The sequence below is a fragment of the Dermacentor variabilis genome, chromosome 1 (assembly GCF_050947875.1).
Source record: "Dermacentor variabilis isolate Ectoservices chromosome 1, ASM5094787v1, whole genome shotgun sequence".
NCBI lineage: Eukaryota > Metazoa > Arthropoda > Arachnida > Ixodida > Ixodidae > Dermacentor > Dermacentor variabilis.
In genome coordinates, this window is record NC_134568.1 from 157,505,824 (window position 1) to 157,525,901 (window position 20,078).

Below are 20,078 nucleotides of genomic sequence, written 5' to 3' on the forward strand. Positions count from 1 at the left end.
GGATGAGGCGCCCAGCAATGACAGCGGCGACAACAAGGTTAACCTCTGTGTTTACCCTGCATGCTGTCCGAGGGCGCGTCGCGCGCTCCCGTCGTTCGCACCGGCAACGCATGCACGTTCTCATTTACGCGCTGATGTCGTGGTGGCATGCGCTAAACACGTTTTGCGCGTTGCTGCTGCAAACTTGAGTTATGCCACCGCCGAGTCGATGTAACCCTTGTTTTCTTCAGGAAGATGCTTGGCCTATCTCAAGTTGAATTACTATTATATGAACTTACTTCTCATACGCTGCCGCACATTATGAAATGCCGGACTACTGTCTACCTCGATGTTTCCACAGCAGCCAATGTACAATAGAGCAGAAGATAACGTAACACCACATAGCTTAATTTTTTTTTCTCATTTGTGAAATAAGCTATCCAAACGCGCTCTGTGTATGTGAACACCTTCTCCTTCTGAAAGTGTTTTTTTTTTTTTTACAGTATCCTTGTGTCCTCTGAACTTTCAAACAAGAAGGGGTGTCACGCTTATTACACAAAAATCTGTCACACGTTTAGTTGGTGTGGTTAGTATAAACTCGGAAATGCACTTGCCCACGAGAGCGCGATAACCGCATTGTAGGGGAGGGGGGCATGAGGAAGAAAGTACTCCATTTTGAGGGAGCTGTAAAATTCATTAAAATATTCTGCTGTAATAATTACGGCCGTTTTTTTTTACCTTGAGTATAATGATGTTGTGATTGGTTTATTAAAAGCGTCTGCGAGACGTCTAGTCAGACTGCTGCTGGAATTCTCATGACGCGAAGCGTGGTTCATTCCGTTTGATTTTTTTCTCCGTGGCGTTTTTCTCTTCTTTTTTCTGGGGGCTGGCGCGCGACATCAAATCACTACAACAACTGCCGGACAAAAGGTACAGGAAGGTGAGTTGCAGTTATTTGAGGAATTGATTTCGTGGTTTAGAAGCTGTTCTGGAGTCTGTTCTGGTGCGCATTTTCTATTTCTCGTTCTCTCTGTCGTTTCGATAGGTGATATTTAGGATATATTCGTGCCTATTCACTATTCCTTTTCACAAAGGATTCTCTTATGGTCTAGTTATAAAAAATAACCAAACACAAGGCAGCGCAGAACGAATAAAAGGCCAGAGGAAGATTACTACAACGATTATTAAATAGTGCGTTACATGAAGACGTTCAAACATTGGATATGTTGAATAAAGAAACCCAACGTTGGTCATAATAACACAAGAAGTATTACTGTTCCTTTTGTTGCAAGAGGTCCACAACTGAAAGCAAAACAAAAGCCCCGTGCTCACTCCACCGGCGTCGATCGGCCGCCTCGTTCCCTCGCTGCGTCGTAACCAGCGGTAAAGTCGCGCCAGCAGCGCGATCGCAGCGCGGTAATTGGTTACAAGAAATACGCATGCAGTGGCGATGAAGGCAGTTCAGAGAGAGAAAGAGAGAGAAAGGCAAAGGAAAGACAGGGAGGTTAACCAGAGATTATCTCCCGTTGGCTACCCTGTACTGGGGGAGGGGAAAGGGGATGCAACAGGTGAGAAAGAAAGAAGGATAAAAAAGAAAGGAAAAAAAACCTAAGCACACACATGCACGTACACACGCACTATTTCTGTGGGCACTGTCACGCAGCCCACAAAGGCATTCCTAGTCTTACGCAGTGTCGCCGTACAGTCCTATGCCACACAGTGTACTGTCACAATTTGTCAGAAAGTCCCGTGTCTTTCAAGTATCGCAGCAGCGCCTTCATAGCGGATCGCGTTGATGTTCGCGTAGGCATACCCTTAAAGTCATGCGAAGGTCGACAAATTTTCATAACAGGATGTTGCCGCAATGAGCGTACGACCTTTCGACAACAATGAAACGTTAAACATGGGACCATAGGACGACGAGACGGACGAGACAAGCGCTATTAACAACGGGGAACGTTTTGTTTTATTGAACTTTTCCCCATCAGCTTTTCCTCTTCCTTTGGTCCCATGCTTCGCACGTCATCGTTCTCAAACATACTTTACGAAGTAGCCAAATAGATAACTCTTCTGAAAAACACGACCCGACTTGCAGTGCGGCAACGCTCGTGGATATCATTTTATGCCTTTACAAAACAACTAAGCAAGCGCAGTAAATATTCCATGCGGCAGTGAATTATTTAAGTCTGTGGCTTTTCGAGCGCTGTAGGGCTCCTCGGTGGACCACATTCGCTCACTCTTCAGATGCACTACTTTCACCGTACTTGGGCGCAAGCAGTGCGGATTTACATCGCGAAGTGTGACGGCACCGGAAAATGTGGTCAAATACGGCACAACCATTTACTCCTGAAAATTGAATTGCCAGCTGTACTGCCAGCGTGCGCCTTTTAAAAAGTAAACATCCACTGACCAAAACTCTTCAATTGCTTTTTTAATGTTTTTCCGTATAACATTTTCTCGTATAGCTTTTTTCCCCCGTCATTCATAGGTTAGGAATAGGCAGCACTTCTGACAGGCGCTGACAGCTCCCCACAGAGATTTCATAATAAATGTTCTGTAAGAAGTGACGGCTGTTCACAAATGAGGTTGCAGTACGCACCGGTAAATCAGTCAATGACACCCAGCAGTACTTCCTGAATAAGACCCACCGTTCCATAATTTCTTATGCTAAAAGCAACAGTGTAAGGAAATCTGGCGTTCTCGTGGTTCAACACCCGCGAGAAGCATGCGTACATTTTTCTACGTTCTTGCGCATTAGTGTGCAAAGGTTGTCGACCTTAGCGTCAATTTAAGTGTATACGATGTTGACTTTAGTTTCAGTTTCTTTCAGCTTCTTTTTTTTTTACTTCTTCGATGTATCTTGAGGCTCAGTTTTGTTGTGTGCGCAACGTTTCTTTAAAGCATCCGAGTGTTGAAAATTTCCAGTTGATCCATTTTATTGCGCAATTATCAGCGAATGAACAAATTACGGCCACATTCGAGGAGCCTCCTCGGCGTCGTCTCGACACTGTGGAGGTGAAAAGGCTTGCTCCAAAGTGCCATAGCTATTTAGCACTAATTATCCTTTTCAAGGCGTTTTAATAATCGTTGTAGTACGTTCATAATAATAAATGCACATCAAATGCTTCTGTTTGAAAACTAATCGCACATTGATCACGCGTTGCACGGCATTTCTCTCTCCGTCTAAACTGCTTTCCGAGTGCTATCGGCCCAGGAAATCTTGGCATATATATATTATATGAAGTTACGGGGCGATCGATACAGGTTGAACGCAAGGTTTGGCAGAGCGATGAAGACGACGATGATGACGCTTCCACGTGGGCCGGATCAGACGCCTTCTCTTCAGCTTGCTCTTCAGAATACATTGTCTTTTAGTGTGAAGAACACATTGATTCGGAATCATCATGGATTTACGCTGGGCGCTCCACTATCACTCCTCTCGCAAGTTTCATGCGACAGATCTTCGCGCCGGTACTTCAAAGGGGCCAAGTTGACGCCATCTACGGTGACCCCTGCAACGCTTTTGGTATAGCCAGCCACTCACTGCTTCCGATCAAGCTTACGCACCTTGGCGTTGACTCTCCGATTGTCAACATCTGGTGCAGTTATCTTCTTGATAGATTATGTTATGTTAACGTCAACGGCGAAACGTCTTCTGTTTACATGCCAACTAGCGGCGTCCCCCTAGGATCACTATTAGGACCACTCCTTTTTTTACTTTATTAATGACATTCTTTCCGCTATTCAGAATTCTTCATTCCTTCTATATGTCGATGGCATCAGCATTTTAAAGGAAATTCAGACTGTTGATGACTGTCGCATCCTGCAGTCTGACATGTTTTCTTTTTCTAAATGGTGCAAAGATAGTAAGCTCCCCTTGAATGCTGCTAAGACCAAAGTCATGAATTTCGCACTTGAAACAGCAAGTATTTCTTTCTATTATTCTGTAGATTCTGTAACATTGTGTAAGGTCTGTGAGATCTCGGACTACCTTTTGATACAACCTTACGGATTTCAGCTCAGGCAAAACGCTTTGCAAGGTGGATAGGCGCTCTTTTGGCTTTGTTTGCAGACTATCGAGGGAATCCAATTCTCGTACACCGTTCCGCATGTTGTACACGGTAATCTGTCTTCCTAAACTAGAAGAAGAAGACGAAGAAGAACTAGTAGCAGTAGCAGTAGTAGTAGCAGTAGTAGTAGTAGTGGTAGTAGTAGTAGTAGTATTTACTGGCATGAACTCGTTATATAGTGGAAGCTCCGAAAAGGATTCCAACATCGTATCCGCCATCCTGATGTCTTGGTTGGAAAAGTTTTGATTTGTGGAGAAAACAGCCTTTGCGAGCGATTTCATGTTGGTTAAATTTTTTTTTATTGTTTTCTGAGAAGTTCCGACATTTCCTATGCATATTTTGCGTGAAATGATAGTGGGTCGCGGTAACTTATTTCCTAATTTCTTTTTTCAGCACACTCAGCTTTGCTATCTGTACTTAAACCGCCATGTGTGTACAGCCATGTCTTTTTTTTTTCTCTCTATGTTTGGATGTTCGTGCGTATCGACGAAGCAAAAGTAAGAATATTGACGGTGTAGTGATAAACACGTATGGTATGCCTTGTTTGAGATTTCTTACGCAGAAGTGGGGACTAACGTAAATATTGATACCTTTCATGGAGGTGACATATGAACGGGCGAAATTGCTTTTCTGAGCGCGTTTCTAACCGTTGTGCCAAGTTGTGCGCTACAAGCGCGAGGTCGTTGTTGTTAGACAAGAGCGCCCCAGACGCTCGAGCGCCCTGTGAGCAAACGAACGATGATAATGTGACCTCGCACTTGCAGGAGCGTTAGTGTCTCTCTCGACAGGCGACCATTACTGTGGCGCTGTTTGCTGTTTGTTCTTCCATTTGTTTGTTTGTTTTCTAACGTGGAAACACCCGAGCTGAAAGCACCTTTCGAATGCAACTGTTTCGCCTGTTTCCGGGAAAGCGAGGCTTTCGGTCTCTGTCTTCTGCCTATTTGTGTTTGCAGCGCATACACTCTGCGGCTGTTGACTCACCTCAGAGGTGAAGGTGGGAAACGCGCTCGGAAAGCGCTTTCAGTGCGGTGGCTTACGTAGAGCTGCACTGCCGAAGTTCTCTGGGAGGCCAACGCAGGTCAGGCAGAGCCTGAAAGCGATGAGAGAAGAATTGAAATACCAAGCTTATCGCTCTGTATTTTTTTCGTTTATAGAAATAGAACATTGTTACCTCGGATCCTACGCCTATCACGTTGCGTAAAACGAACGAAATCGATAATATATACATTTTTCCGATATATACCACCGACTTGCGAATAAGCCTTAGCAACACTCGCTCGAAGCAAATAATAATGTAGTTTGAGCAGTAGACTAGGGAAATAATTATGTCAGCTTTAGAGGTACTAATAAATGCAGTTAAGAGCACTACGATTTGCTATTACAGAAATCAACAACTCCATGTTGTAATCAACATGGTTGTAATCATGGTCTCCGTGTTTTTTTTTTCTTTTTGGCACGGACTGACAAGTTCTTGTAAATGAGGGTAGCGCTCAAACAAAACGTAGTTTTCCCACAGTCACTGCAGCTTCAAAATTAGTTCGGCAGCTTCCTAATCAGACACCTTAAGTGTATGAGTAAATGAGAGAGAACGAAAGCGAAAGCAAAGAATGTAACTAAGTGATTTAGCGCCCAAATTCACAAAGCTTTTCGTTCGTAAGTGTTGCTTGCAGTTGGCCGGCCACTCGCTAATAGTATGTCCAACCTTAGAATGCTTACATCTGCTCTTACGAGCATTATAGAGTAGGGAGTGTGTGTGTGTGTGTGTGTGTGTGTGTGTGTGTGTGTGTGTGTGTGTGTGTGTGTGTGTGTGTGTGTGTGTGTGTGTGTGTGTGTGTGTGTGTGAATACGAGCTTAGAGCCCGTATTTACAAAGAAGTTTTTAGACTGGAATTGTTCCTAAGAGCTGACACCGGCCAATCGCGATGCCGGACCTATTATTGACAAAGCCGGCCGGTCAATGACAAAGAGAACTTCCGAACGAAAACATTTGTGAATTTAGTCCCGGAGTCAAAGGGCCGTAGTCTACGAGGAGGCGAAAGAAGAAAAAAAAATGTTTCACTCTGAAAAGCAGTTAGCCTTTGCGTTGGGCTAACCAGCGCAAAAAAACCTAACTCGCAAACGCCGAACAGCAATAAATAGGCCACGTGCGGAGTGAAGGTGCTCAGGAATATATTAACCGCATATAGGCCCTGGTGCCGGCGACGCTGTCTTTTGGAGCTCAAGCACACGCTCGTTGTCTTCGATATTTTTGCGAAGCGGCTTTATCACTTATTTCTCATTTACAGCAAATCAACGAATTTGACTTACGGGAACCACGGACACGTTCACTGAAGCTGCGACTACGGGTGAAAGATCGATCAGAAGCGCAGCGATCGCTGTCCAAAGCGCTGGCACCAAGAATCAGAATGAAACAACGCTCAAACAAACTCTCGAAGCAACGTTATCTCAGGAAGAGTGCGTCCAACTCAAGATAAGATAGTACATTCATCCTATTGTGCGACCAAGAAACGCAGCGGTGTAGGCTGCTACCGTGGCCTGTCACAGAAACGTTCGTTGAAGTGGTCTGACGGTTTCAACGGCTCAACAGGGAACGTACTACAGAATAATTACGTAAAGTTTCCCGGTGATATCTTTAGGCCATGGATGCCACGAGACGAGCGTTTTGTCTCAACCTATACGCTTCCTACGAGTCGTCGAGGGGTGGGTTACGCATTCATGTTACATACACACGCATACATACGCAGTGCAAGAGTCAATTTCAACAATTAGGTCACCAAGAAATCAAACATTTATATGCCGTTATATTTCTTCACTTAATTATACATATTGCTTGATTTTATTGCGTTATAATTAGAAAAACAAAGAAAACAAAAAATGTGGGTAATTCTGTTTGTATGCTTAAAGGGCAACTTCGGCGTTTGTCGGCGTCCATGCAATGATCTTAAAAAATTTGAACATCAGTTCTCGTTTGCAATCTGACTATCTGTCAATCTATATCACTGCAATATAAAGTTTGTAAACAGGGATGAAGTGCCTCAGACAGGCTGGCCAACGTTTCGATAGGAGGACCTATCTTCGTCAAAGGCGGCCTCGTCATCGTCATTTAGTGTTCCTGAAAACAAATTTTAAAGATTGCTTGCGTGTTCCCGACTCATGTCCACGAATGTATGACTTTTTTACTGACCCCCCTGTGTTTGCGACGACAGAGACTACACCGGCACATCGCCCAGAAACGACGAAGCTGTCTTCTTGTTCTACGAGACAACGGCCGACAATCGTCGTTCTTACAGACGTGGTAACCGGTGCTTCTCTTCGTCTTGCCGCAGCACGATGCGTTAAGCTTGGGGCGCGTCGGCTGCCTCCCGCGGCGGTGGATGAAAAGCAAGTGGCGATCCTACAGTGCTCATATCGTCGCTGAAATCGCCTCTGTCTAGTTCGAAGAAGCTGGAAAAGCTCCCCGTGTCGTCAGAAGACGTCGTCAGCTTCGCTGTATCGGCATTAGCACCTTGTGTACTGCGTGTTTAGCACGCTTTCTGAGTGTTTACGTCACGATAGCGTAGGGACTGACCTTAGGGACTTATCGTGACGTCACACGAAGCAGCTACCCATTTGGGTTTCGGTACCTCGTTTATTGGTTATTTAGTATTATTGATGAGTTTCTGAACAGATTGAACCACCCTACCGGTGAAAGGACGGCCAATGCCGCTTGAAAATGACAATATCCTAGTGTGGTTAAAAAAACGCCGGAGTTGCCCTTTAAAAACAATGTTCTATTTCGAGAGGGAGACAGGTGTCATGCACCGCTTCTATCCTCAGAAAGCCAGCACTTCTCACAAATCTATCTTTTCCTTAATCCCCTCTTTCCCAATGATTAGGTCAAAGAACGTACTAGTTCAAAAAACATTCAGTGATTATTAATTAGATTACTCAATCAAATAATTAAATAGATAGTTAGCTACTCGATAACGTAATTTTTTATTCATCCAGTAAGTCGTTCATTCATTCATTTGTGCAAAGTTGTGCGATTGTCGAATCACACTCAAAAGTCACTGTTACACGGATTTCGTATTCAGACATCGGAGAGGAAATTCGCTATGAAATCGACGAGTGTTGCAACGTGGGCTTGTTGGTATGGCAACGTGAGGTGTTCCAGTAATGCAAGCAGGAACATATCGACACAACAAGCGCATGTATTTGTGTCTGTTGTGTACGTATTTCAGGCTTGCGCTGTATGATATGAAACGCCTTACGTCAATACGAAAGACACACCTGCACTGCGGTAACACGCACGCACACCATGATTGTTTGTTTTTGTCATTTATATTGTGTATACTAAATAATTAATTCATTTATGACAATTCGTACACAAATTTATTCATTCGTACACTCTTCGCACGTCAGCTACACATTCGCCGTCGTGCGTGTTTCCCTTTTCTTACGGAGGTCATTCGTATCCGCAAGCCCTGTTCTGACATCACAGTATCTGAGACAAGCACTTAACTATTGGGACAAAATTTGCCCTCAGGTCCAAATACATTATCGAGCGAAGCCCGCAAGCCACTCTTGGGCAACGCAGGTGCCTCATCACAGCGCTATTGTGCCCCTGGCGGCAGCTATACTCGTACTGCAGGCTCAGTGCTGGGCAGCCTCAACAATGGGCGTCTGCCACGCGCTGGTGGCTAGTGACTCAAATCAGGCCGCTGATTTGCAGGGAGAATACGATTTACTCAGGCACGTCGAAGGACACCGGGTTACTGACAGCGAAGTTGATTTCGTGGCATCCAGAGGTGCTGCCACCGCCAACTGATACACCGTACACACATACTCACAATCTTCGCTGGAAGTGAATGACAGCGCGAGTGTTTCCAGAAAGGCAAGCGCTTCAAGCTTCACTGCGAGAACGGGCACCGAGATGTGGCGGTGAGCATCGCACTGGTTCTTGCATCATCTGCAGGAACCGCCTCTGCGGTCGCTAAACTTGTAGAAAGACTGATTCAGACACTCTGCCTTCTTTTTTATGCAGTCGCATACGACGACCTGCGTGTCTCGTGGGCCACCACCAAAATACACCGGAGCAGCGAAAGTGACACAACTGTGGGATGGCAGGGCAACAGCCAATCAGCTAGGCCCTCTTTGTGTCTGCGTGTGCGCCGTGAGCGGAGGGAGCCATGCAAGACGCGTAATCGTGTGGCGCAAAGGCAGGACACGTTGTTGTTGTTGTTGTTTCTCTTTGCGCTTTCTTTATTTATTCTTCTTCTTCTTCTTCGGGCAATGCAGCGACAGACATAAAACATTCCAGAAGGTAATGAAGCGGTGTTATCGCGCGGCACGACGCTTGTACCGCGAGATGGTGTGAGCTCCACGTCACCATATAACCAGGCAATATGGGACGAAACGGGACGGCGTAATTGGGCCTCCAGCGAGGCACCACTCACGACGCTTGGAGGACACACTCTGATGCGTACGGTGAACGGTCGCCGGCATCGGGCCAGGGGACGTGCTCCATGCGCCATGCACTGACTGTCGTTCCCCGCCGTGCATCTTATGGGCACGCGTATGCGCAGTCAGTGGTGCCACGAGGGGTCCGGCGCCTTGTCAGCGCCGCTGCCGCAGAGCTGCTGTTTCAGGGAAAATCTTAATCTCAACGCTTATACATCGCTCCTCTTAGTTTCGAGGCTGAAGAATCGTGAGGACACATGCCTGTTACGCATGGTCATGTACGAGAACTGAGGAGATTGGAAAGACCCACTTGGGAGGCCGGCTGAGGAAAAAAAGACTTGTGTTTCGACTCTTAAGCTGTCATTGCTCATTGCGCGGGCAAGAGAGTTTTGTGTCACAGATTTCTGCTTTCTGGCACAAAACCAGAGATAGCATCACTTAGATAATGCCTCGCAATTCATCGGGTGTCTTTAAATGAAAAGTAGAATAAGAAATGCGGTTGGAGGTATTAAGTAGAGCTCTCGCAATACAGTTTTATTCTTGATTTGCTCCGATTGCTTTCGCGTGCTCATCAGCGTCGTTAAAGCATGTGCTGAAGAAAAATAAGACCCATGCTGAAGAAGCCAAGAACATGGTGGTGTACCAAGTTTCAGCATGATTAGACGCTGCGCATGGTCGTCATAAGACATGCGATGACTATGCGTCACTCCTCATGGGCATATATTTGTAACTTTGTCATATGCCTTTTGTAATGTGTGTGTGTGTGTGTGTGTGTGTGTGTGTGTGTGTGTGTGTGTGTGTGTGTGTGTGTGTGTGTGTGTGTGTGTGTGTGTGTGTGTGTGTGTGTGTGTGTGTGTGTGTGTGTGTGTGTGTGTGTGTGTTATTCAAAGGCAGTGGCGTAGCCAGAAATTTCGTTCGGGGGGGGGGGGGGGGGCTCACGTTGCAGCTCGGTCTCCTCCTTATAGAAAATGCCTAGGGATCAAATACATGCATAATAACTGCATTGCCATAGCGAAAGCTGCTGCAAACGAATTCTGGAACGCTCCATACTGTCAAGACAAGTAAAATATGTATTTTTTTCATGAACGAATATATTCGTATGTCCCAAAAGTTGTACCCGAAATAACTGATATCAACGCTTCCATGTTTTTTGTCTATTTATTAAGTGAAGAAAATAACACACGAACTTTAGAACTATATCAGTTCGAAACAAGCAAAGCAGTGCATGCCGCTGATATGAAAAATGTAAAGGCCATAAAATTAACAAGTTGAGGACAAATATTTTAATGAAGCTTTGTCATTCAGGAACCTTGCTTGCATTTTTGTACAAATACAACGGCCAAGAAAAAACTCAATGACGCTGTCCTTTGTTCCAATGTATTGCGGAGGAGTAGCTGTCACCGGTCGTGTATTGTAATTGCACCGAAATTATAGTCGCAACAGAGAGCACATATATAAAGCAGGAGTTCTGCTAAATATACGAGGACGAGTCTAATTAAAGTGAGCTATTGCGAATATATGACAAACGGAGTACTTTATTTAAATGTAGCCTCCATGAGCATTGAGACATTTGTCCCACTGACTAACGAGTCGTGTGATTCTCGTCTCATAAACGTGCTTGGGTTGCTGCTTCAAAAAGACTGTAACTGACTCTTTCACGTCATCGTCCGACACGAATATGGTTCCCTCGAGCTGTTTCTTTTTTTTTTTTCAATTGCCCCAAAATGTGGAAGTCGCCAGACGACTGGTCTCGGCTGTATGGCGGATGTTGCAGCATTTCTCACTTGAACTTTGCCACTTTTGTGCTAACCACATCAACGACGTGGGGACGGGCATTGACGTGGAGCATGATGACCCCATTCGTCACTTCTCCAAGTCGTTTGTTCTTGATTGCGACACACAGCCGATCCGGCGTTTCACAATATTGCAAACGATTGATATCCTCTCCAGGTTTAGTAAATTCGATGAATAACGGTCCCTGACGGGCGAAAAAAGAAGTCAACAACATGTTTCCGGCGGGAATGACGGCCTTTGTATTTTATGGGGTATTGAATTCGAATGTTTCAACTGTAAGCTTTGCCATCGTGTTTCAGGCTCGTAGTAGTGGCACCATGATTCGTCCCCGGTCACAATTGCAAACAAGAAGTCGTCAGCCTCATTGTGATACCGGATCAGATGAGTCAAGGCAGCGCCGAACCTCTCCTTCTTCTGTTGGTGGTTCATGATGTTGGGTATCCATTGCGCATTGCGTATCCAAGAGCCGATAACCGAGATGTTCATGAATAATGGTGTGAACCGAACCGTGACTGATGTTCACACGCTCTGCCACTTCATTGATGCTTATCCACCGTTCTAGTCGCATCAGCTCATCAACCTTTGCAATTGTGTTGGGGGTGATTGCACCACCACTTTGACCCGGTATTGAATGGTATTTGCAACTTTCACGTCGTTCTTTGAACCGTTTGCTCCAATGCTTCACAGTGGCCAACGAAATGCAATGTTCAACGTACACAGCAGCCATACAGCGACTAATTTATTTTTGGGAAACACCTTCAACTGTCAAAAACCTCACGACACCACGCTGTTCAACTTTTGGAGCGTCCACTATGTCACGCAAGCACGTTCAACCCAGTGTACGAGAGCATTAAAGAACATTTATCCTCACAGCTGTGTATCACTTTTGTAAATGAAAGATGCCTCTGTGTTACGCGCATGCCTCGCACATAATGAACCGCCCTCGTACATTAAAAATACAAAGTTACAATGAAATATCCAAATGCGAAGGTACAGCTTGATGAATGGCAAAAAGGTGTCACTGGAAACAAAGTACACTGTACGTAAACACAATAACTCGCAACAAGATATTTAAATATACGTATAAGTCTCCAATAAATCCACGCATCTAAGAAAAAGTCACTGCATATAATGCGTCAAACAAGGCAAATAAACATGTTGCCAAATCACAGATCACAGAATCCTAAGGCCCGTCCCCCTCCCTTCACTCCCCCTGACGTATCGCGCGCGACGGAAGGCGGCGCGCTTCCTCCCCGATTTTATCCCTTGCGCACACAAGACTGAGGCACCATCGTCGGCCCACCCATGCACCCCCCCCCCCCTCCCGTCTACACTTTCACTCGCAAGTGCAGCATGCCGCGAGGTCACGATGTTTTCGCCCTTCGACTTTATACGGAACATGAGGGCTACGGCGACGGCAGGAATGCGCCTGGAGTGTCCATATAATTGCTACCGCAACAACATAATAAGAGTATCCGGCAACTGAAGCGTCATAATGCAAAAAAGGGTAAGGCGTGCAGACACTGACAGAAGAGAAGTGGACAACACGAGCCACGAGCCGCGTCTCGTGGCCCATTTACTTTCCGCAAAAGAAGAAGTAAGAAAATCGAACTTTCACCATGCGACAATTCGCTGCGCTGCAACAATGTCTTTTTTTTTTGGGTGGGGGGCACCGAAATGAAAAAAAATCCCGAAGAAAAGCATGTTCGCCACAATCGAATGCCTAGTTTGGGCACCTAATGTGGCTACCGAAGGAATATCGAAGAAACCGTGAGGCGCTCGGTATCCTACACCGGCTAGACAAGAGTTTCCAGAGAGGTTGCGCTCGAGCGAACGCGTTTCAATCCGTCGAATCCGTCGAGCGACCATTGTTTCTTTTTCTCGTCCGCTAGCTGGAAAGCATCTAAAATTCTGCCAGGCGAAAATCCGCTCGGCCAGAGAAAAACGAACGCGCACGAAAGTGCGCCGCGCGGTGGTCGGGGCAACACGAGAAAAACGCATGCGCTCTGGCTGGTTGTGGCAGCCCAAGAAAATCGAAGAGCCTCAATGTGTCCTTGCGAATAAAAGTCAAAGTACAAAAATAAATAAGAACATAGTTACCTTTGCTAACTTTAGTATCTTGACATGGATGCTTTGGCGCAGGTGAAAAAAAAATGTTGATATTCTTTTCTGTGGGAAGACGGCACAAATGCACCACCACAACGCTTCGTCTCATCGGACCTCGCTGCGTGCGTTGTCAACTTGAATGATAGTGCGTTGATTTGGCTTGTCTCGTCGCATGGTCCGATGTACGACTTTATAAAAGTTAATGCACCTTTAGCGTCACATGTTTATAACAACTTCAAACATACAAGCTTCCAAAATTAAAGATCTAAAGCACGACTTTGCAAATGTCAATGCACATTTCGCATCAAAAGTTTATGGGCACTTTATACCCATAAAGTTTCAGAATTGAAATCCATGCGCTCCGTAGATTCCGCGGCCTCCGCGAGATGCCGCGACGAGCCCGCTCGCCATCAAAACGCCCTTGAAACTTCGTGCTCGGATGGGGCTCGTTGGTTTATCTAACTCCCGGTGCATGGGCGTTTGCTCGAAATACAGCCGGATTTCGCAATCTTCACGCTGAAATGTCTTTTCGAGCGTGAAAATGACAGTCTAGACAAAATCGCGAATGATTTCTGGTGCCGGGGATTGTTTTGGTCGGCTGTGCATGACAGCACGAAAGAACTTGGGGGGGGGGGGGGAGGCTGCAGCCACATAAGTCCACCTTCCCGTCTGGCTATGCCCCTGTTCCAAGGGAATGGGACATGCTTTGATTTCAATTTGTCTACGTGCTATATTTCGCTATCCCCTAAAGCTTTCATTTGTTTTGTTTTCAGTCACAATTTTCCGACAATGGGCTCTTTCGTAGCCCAGTATACCACAATGTCGCAGTTAATGAACAACAAAACACAGTTGAAATACTAGCCTTATGTGGGCTTACATGAGGTCACGAGTGGGTATGTGGGTGTTGAAAATATAATACATATTTTTTTTTAAAGTATCGCTTTCATGTCCACTGGTTACGCAAAGGAGGTCAATATGTTTCTGAAAACGAAGAAGCAAAGCGTAGCACACCGCCCACAATGTGCTGATCGAGTCCATGTTATGTTTTACTTTATGCTCGAGCCGAACCTCCTCGTGGACTTTCCCACGTCCACGGAAGATTGTGCGACAGGCCTCAAGCTCGGTCGGCATCCACCCCCGAACGGTAGCGAGCGAGTGCGAAACGAGAGGTGTCATTAATAAAGACGGACTGTCAGGGCGCGCACCGGAGGTGTTGCCCCGTGGCATCGATTGCCTCGACGGCGAATCGGGCGGGTCCGCCACAGCCCGATCACCATCCGTCTCTGCAGGTACTGATCGCCCCTCGGCCTTTCTTCTTATCGGCCGCCGCGCGCCACGGGCGAGCTGTCAGCCCGCAGCGATTGTCTTCCGCGCCACATGTCCGGACCACGCCCGCGGGTCACGTGCCACCCTAGCCGCCGCACGAGAGCCGCGAGAGAAAACCGATTTGCACTACAGTGCAACCGCCGCACCGCATGAGTCGGTGCCGACAAACTCGAAACACGGCGGCGTCATATGCGCATTCTCTTCTGGCACGAATACTGCTGGCATAAATGCGTGCGTGGATGCAAGCTGTCGGTCATGCATAGGGGCGACAGATTTGGTGACGGTGCTTTTGCGAGGCAAGCAAGCTGCGCAAAGCGTACGGGGCCTCCGACAGGATGAGAATATATGGGATGACCTCATGGCTGAAAGTCGAGCTCATTTCGCAGAAATAACGGCTGCGGAAGGAGAAACGCCATCTCCGCTTTGCGTGATAAATTGTGATTCGTGCTCACATTCACACGGCCTTAGCAAGGGTTGGATGACGTTAGGCGTTTGTGTTTCATCAGGTGTGAGAAGAAAGCGGCTCTAACATTTGCACCTTGCGCACAATTAGCTAATATAATCGCTTGGCACGTTCGATGCTTTAAATTTGAAGTAAAAAGTAATTGAAACGAAATATTTTACTAAATTATATATGAGCAATGAACTCAAATAGATAGATTGATTCCTTATAGTTGATTGATTGAATATAGTTGATAGAATAGTAGATTGATTGAATTCTACCTTCGGAAGGGTACACTTGGAAGGCTTGAGGCGGGGAACCGGTGTTGTACGTCATATAGAGCGCTAAACCATATCAAATCACTGAGATAGAGCCTGATTGTACTCGGGCGTTCTTTCGTTTACAGGCGTACGGATGCAATTTCAAAGATAACAGGAAAAGAAACTGATGCAAATACCTAACATAAATTTTTATTTCTCATTATAGTTACGCTCATGGAAGTAACGTAACCGTTCAGTACATGACGTGACTTGTGCAACCTTTAGCATATCTCGCCCGCTTGGGCGAACCAAGTGAACCATCGATTTCTTTACGCGTGTGCTTTTCAACCCTTAACCTACAGACGGCGGCGCAGGAAAGCTCGAAACACAAACAAATCGACAAGCTGCAGCGGGAAAACAGAGACCGACACCGTGCAATTTTCTCATGTTCCGCAGTACAGGAGTCGGCACGGAGCTCTTTATTATATGCATTATTCATAGACACGGGTATATTCACGATGAACGAAAGCTCGGTCACACAGGCAAACCCCTAACGCCGAATATGTTTTTTTCCCCTACATCTGCTTGTGCTGCGAAGCGTCATAATGCAATGTGCACTGATCCGAACGTCTAGATGTCTTATCCAGGTTTATATTTGGCTCCTTTCGCTTGTTTATAATGTGCAGCCTCGTTTTGATGGTTTTGAATCGCTGAACCGTGAGCATGCTAGTTAGCTGCTTTGTAAATGTTTTTCGTACGTGCATTCTTTTTACTGCGATAACTGTGACAGATAAAAAAAAGGATACTGGCAGTCGCAGATGACCTGAAGACGTGTTTCGAGTCAACAACTCAATCGGACGTCGCATCCATCGTCACTACAGGACAAGTGTTCTTTATGCCATTTGTTTTACCGCGAAGCTTTTTATGGCTAGGTATGCCTGCATTTTTGTTCTGCTTCAACATCATCATCAGCAATGGCTCATTCCTCTCATAATGCAGAGGCTATATGTGTGTATATAGTCGTCCTTGCAAATGTAAACAGCGTGTCCCAGCGAAATTTAGCCAGAGTTAAAAAATATTTAAAAGCTACGTAGCTAAACAGAATCAGGATAATGTTGTTTGCCGTCGCTTGGAGATACTCAGATCATCTTTTGCATTACGCCTAATTAGACAATCAGTCTCAATTAATTAATGAAATTCTCAATTATTACAATTAAGTGATAAGTTTCGATGAGAAAATTGTAGAGCGACAGGAAAAACTGTCGATACAGCGTTCGGTTGCTCAATACGTGCTAGATAAAAGTGTTTTTCCGAGCGTGAAAAAAGCCCGCGAATACACGCGAAGTGCCTCGAGCGGCCAGTCGCGCGACAATTTTGCGTGCATTTGCGGGCTTCTTTCACGCTCAGAAAAACACATTTATGTAGCACGTATTGAGCAACCGAACGCTGTATCGACAGTTTTTCCTGTCGCTCTACAATTTTCACATTGACATTTTTTAATCTAATTATAATATGTGAGAAGTTCATAATTTAAGTAAGATGAATTATTAGGGGGAATGCAAAAAATAATCTGAGTATCTCCAAGCGACGGCAAACAACATTATCCTGGTTCTGTCCAGCTACGTGGCATTAGCATATTTTTAAACTGGTTAAAGTTAGCTGGGACACCCTGTATAAATAAATGTGTTGTGTTGTGTTGAAATTTTGTGTTGAAACAAACTTCTTCTTGCGGTAATAAAAGAACGTCGCAATTCAGATCGCTCTCAGAAAACCAGCCCAGCGGCTGCTTTCATCTATAGTCGACGCGATTACCTGCTTTCTGGATAAAATGTGTCGAGGAAACATATTGAATGACTTTGACGCCAGAAAGGGCGAAAGCGTGTCGTAGAGTCTGTCTATACCTTGTCACTGTCGCCCACACACACTTACACAGTAGGTGTTATACCTCTGCATGTAGTGTATTGGCACTTAAGTCTTAACTGCTTTTAATTTACGTGAGATACTGACATAAGACCACGTCAGGAAAAGAACAATAGTTTTAACGTTCATATAGAGCACTGGATCAACTCGTTAAAAAGAAAGATGTAGCATGGAAGTGAAGACACGAAAGTGCATTGTCTCGACGCTGTATTTTTCCTTGGCAGGCCACGATATATGTTTTATCATGTGTCGTGCCGGAACGAGCAAGCCTGTAAGTTCAGTCGGCTGAATTATTTAGCTAGAACCTCTCCTATACAAAAAACAGAAAGAAAGAAAAAGAAAAAGGCTGCTCGCAAAACATTGTTTGGAGACGGTGTTGCTTCACACGTAGTGTACACGACTCTATAATGAAAATTGATTTGTTTCAATTCGGTACTCATGACAATAAGACACTAAATCTTGCAGTATCAAAGAACCTCGCATGCGCCACATTCTTATATCCGTTCCATATCGCAGTATGGGATCGCTTATAAAAACACGCATGTTCCCATAAAACCGATATGGTCGTATAAAATTAGTTTCTGAAGTAGTTATCTTTTTAATGCGCTTGTTGGTCATCTCTCGATGCTGCCTACCAGCTTATGCAAAAGTAAAAATAATATAAAATGAAAAATGAAGGAGCTCGGATCTTAAACTGCCATTTGCAGTTCGCTAGTTCGCGGACTATCTCCCTCCCTTTCTGCCTCTCTTTTTTTTTTTTTTGTCTGGTGCTTCCTTCATTTATTTATCTGTGCCTGCACAAAGGGAAAAGTAGCGCTGCGCACGCTCCAGATTACAATAATGCATCTCGCGAGCCTCGTGTTCTCCAATTTTCAGCTGCGTTCGTTTCCACATTGTTGTTCAGTAGTCGGTACGATTAGGAGACTGCTGATACAGATGAACGAGAGAAAAAAAAAAACAGACGCGCCCTTCGTGACTACATTATTGCAATGAAACAAAACGACGAAATGCGTACTAGCGTTCGCCTGAAGCTTTTTTCGCGCATTTGCTTTATTTCTCGCAAGCGTAAAACACAGGCTACGCGCGAACGAATTCCCGGGAATAACCACCGCGCAAGCTTTGTTTTCATTGTATAAAGATTCAGACCAGAGCGTGCAATCGCTCATGTGAGCGGCAATGAGAGACGCTTCACCTATTCCAGCGTTATTTATCATTGTTTATGTGTCTGTCGCGATGGAAACAAAAAAATAATAAACTGAAGCGACATTATTATCTCCCTCTCTCTATACCGACTATCTTAGATGCCGATCGTAGATGATTTTTCCTAAAGTATTTTCGTTCCAAATGCCACTGCGCTGTGTTGAAGCTGTCGTCAGATGGGCCCGACAGGGACATGGCAGGAATAGGGTGCGTTTTTCCTTTTGAGAAAACAAGCCATGTTATTAGAATAGGCGAAGCGTTTCAAAAATGCGAAAGGCCCGATCACTCACAGGCAGGAATACTGCCATGTCAACTCGTCTAGTCGTTCGACGTTGAAGGTCTCCGAAGTTTGTTCCCGGCATTACGGGACAAAATTAGAATCATGGTCGTGCGAATTGGATGCTGTGTAGTCGCTTGGAATGCCGCTAAAACTGGGATAAACTGATGGTATAGAGTAGAGGCGCGAGGAGTGGGACAGTTCAGATATTTTTGACACCATTCGACAAACGCCGGCGAGGGAACTCGTCCAAGATAGCGCAATCGTATGCATACAGTTTGCGCAGTAATTGAGGCCACTTGTATGCCACTTGTCAGATGTATGCGTTAAGAGACAAAGCCGGCAATATCATTACTAATATGGATGAGATGAACTAGTTCAAGTGGCTGAGGAGTTCTATAGAGATTTATACAGTACCAGTGGCACCCACGACGATAATGGAAGAGAAAATAGCCTAGAGGAATTCGAAATCCCGAAGGTAACGCCGGAAGAAGTAAAGAAAGCCTTAGGAGATATGCAAAGGGGGAAGGCAGCTGGGGAGGATCAGGTAACAGCAGATTTGTTGAAGGATGGTGGACAGATTGTTCTAGAGAAACTGGCCACCCTGTATACGCAATGCCTCATAACCTCGAGCGTACCGGAATCTTGGAAGAACGCTAACATAATCCTAATCCATAAGAAAGGGGACGCCAAAGACTTGAAAAATTATAGACCTATCAGCTTACTGTCCGTTACCTACAAAGTATTTACTAAGGTAATTGCAAATAGAATCAGGAACACCTTAGACTTCTGTCAACCAAAGGACCAGGCAGGATTCCGTAAAGGCTACTCAACAATAGACCATATTCACACTATCAATCAAGTGATAGAGAAATGTGCAGAATATAACCAACCCTTATATATAGCTTTCATTGATTACGAGAAAGCGTTTGATTCAGTCGAAACCTCAGCAGTCATGGAGGCATTACGGAATCAGGGTGTAGATGAGCCATATGTAAAAATACTGGAAGATATCTATAACGGCTCCACAGCCACCGTAGTCCTCCATAAAGCAAGTAACAAAATCCCAATAAAGAAAGGCGTCAGGCAGGGAGATACGATATCTCCAATGCTATTCACAGCGTGTTTACAGGAGGTATTCAGAGACCTGGATTGGGAAGAATTGGGGATAAAAGTTAATGGAGAATACCTTAGTAACTTGCGATTCGCTGATGATATTGCCTTGCTTAGTAACTCAGGGGACCAATTGCAATGCATGCTCACTGA

The 20,078-nt window shown here is 45.2% G+C and overlaps 1 protein-coding gene across 2 annotated transcripts in view; it reads right to left on the reverse strand.

Annotated features, from left to right (window-relative positions):
* LOC142587313 (tachykinin-like peptides receptor 99D) overlaps nt 1–20,078 on the reverse strand; it is an 837,205-nt gene that overhangs the window by 550,126 nt on the left and 267,001 nt on the right. The window contains exons 1-2 of one of the 2 annotated variants that reach the window (XM_075698220.1): nt 6,356–6,441; nt 5,031–5,139 (exon numbers count right to left, since the gene is read on the reverse strand). The gene's annotated coding sequence lies outside the window, so the exon portion shown is untranslated. Of the gene's footprint in view, nt 1–5,030; nt 5,140–6,355; nt 6,442–20,078 lie in introns of those variants that run through there. The other variant, XM_075698214.1, reaches the window with a different exon arrangement.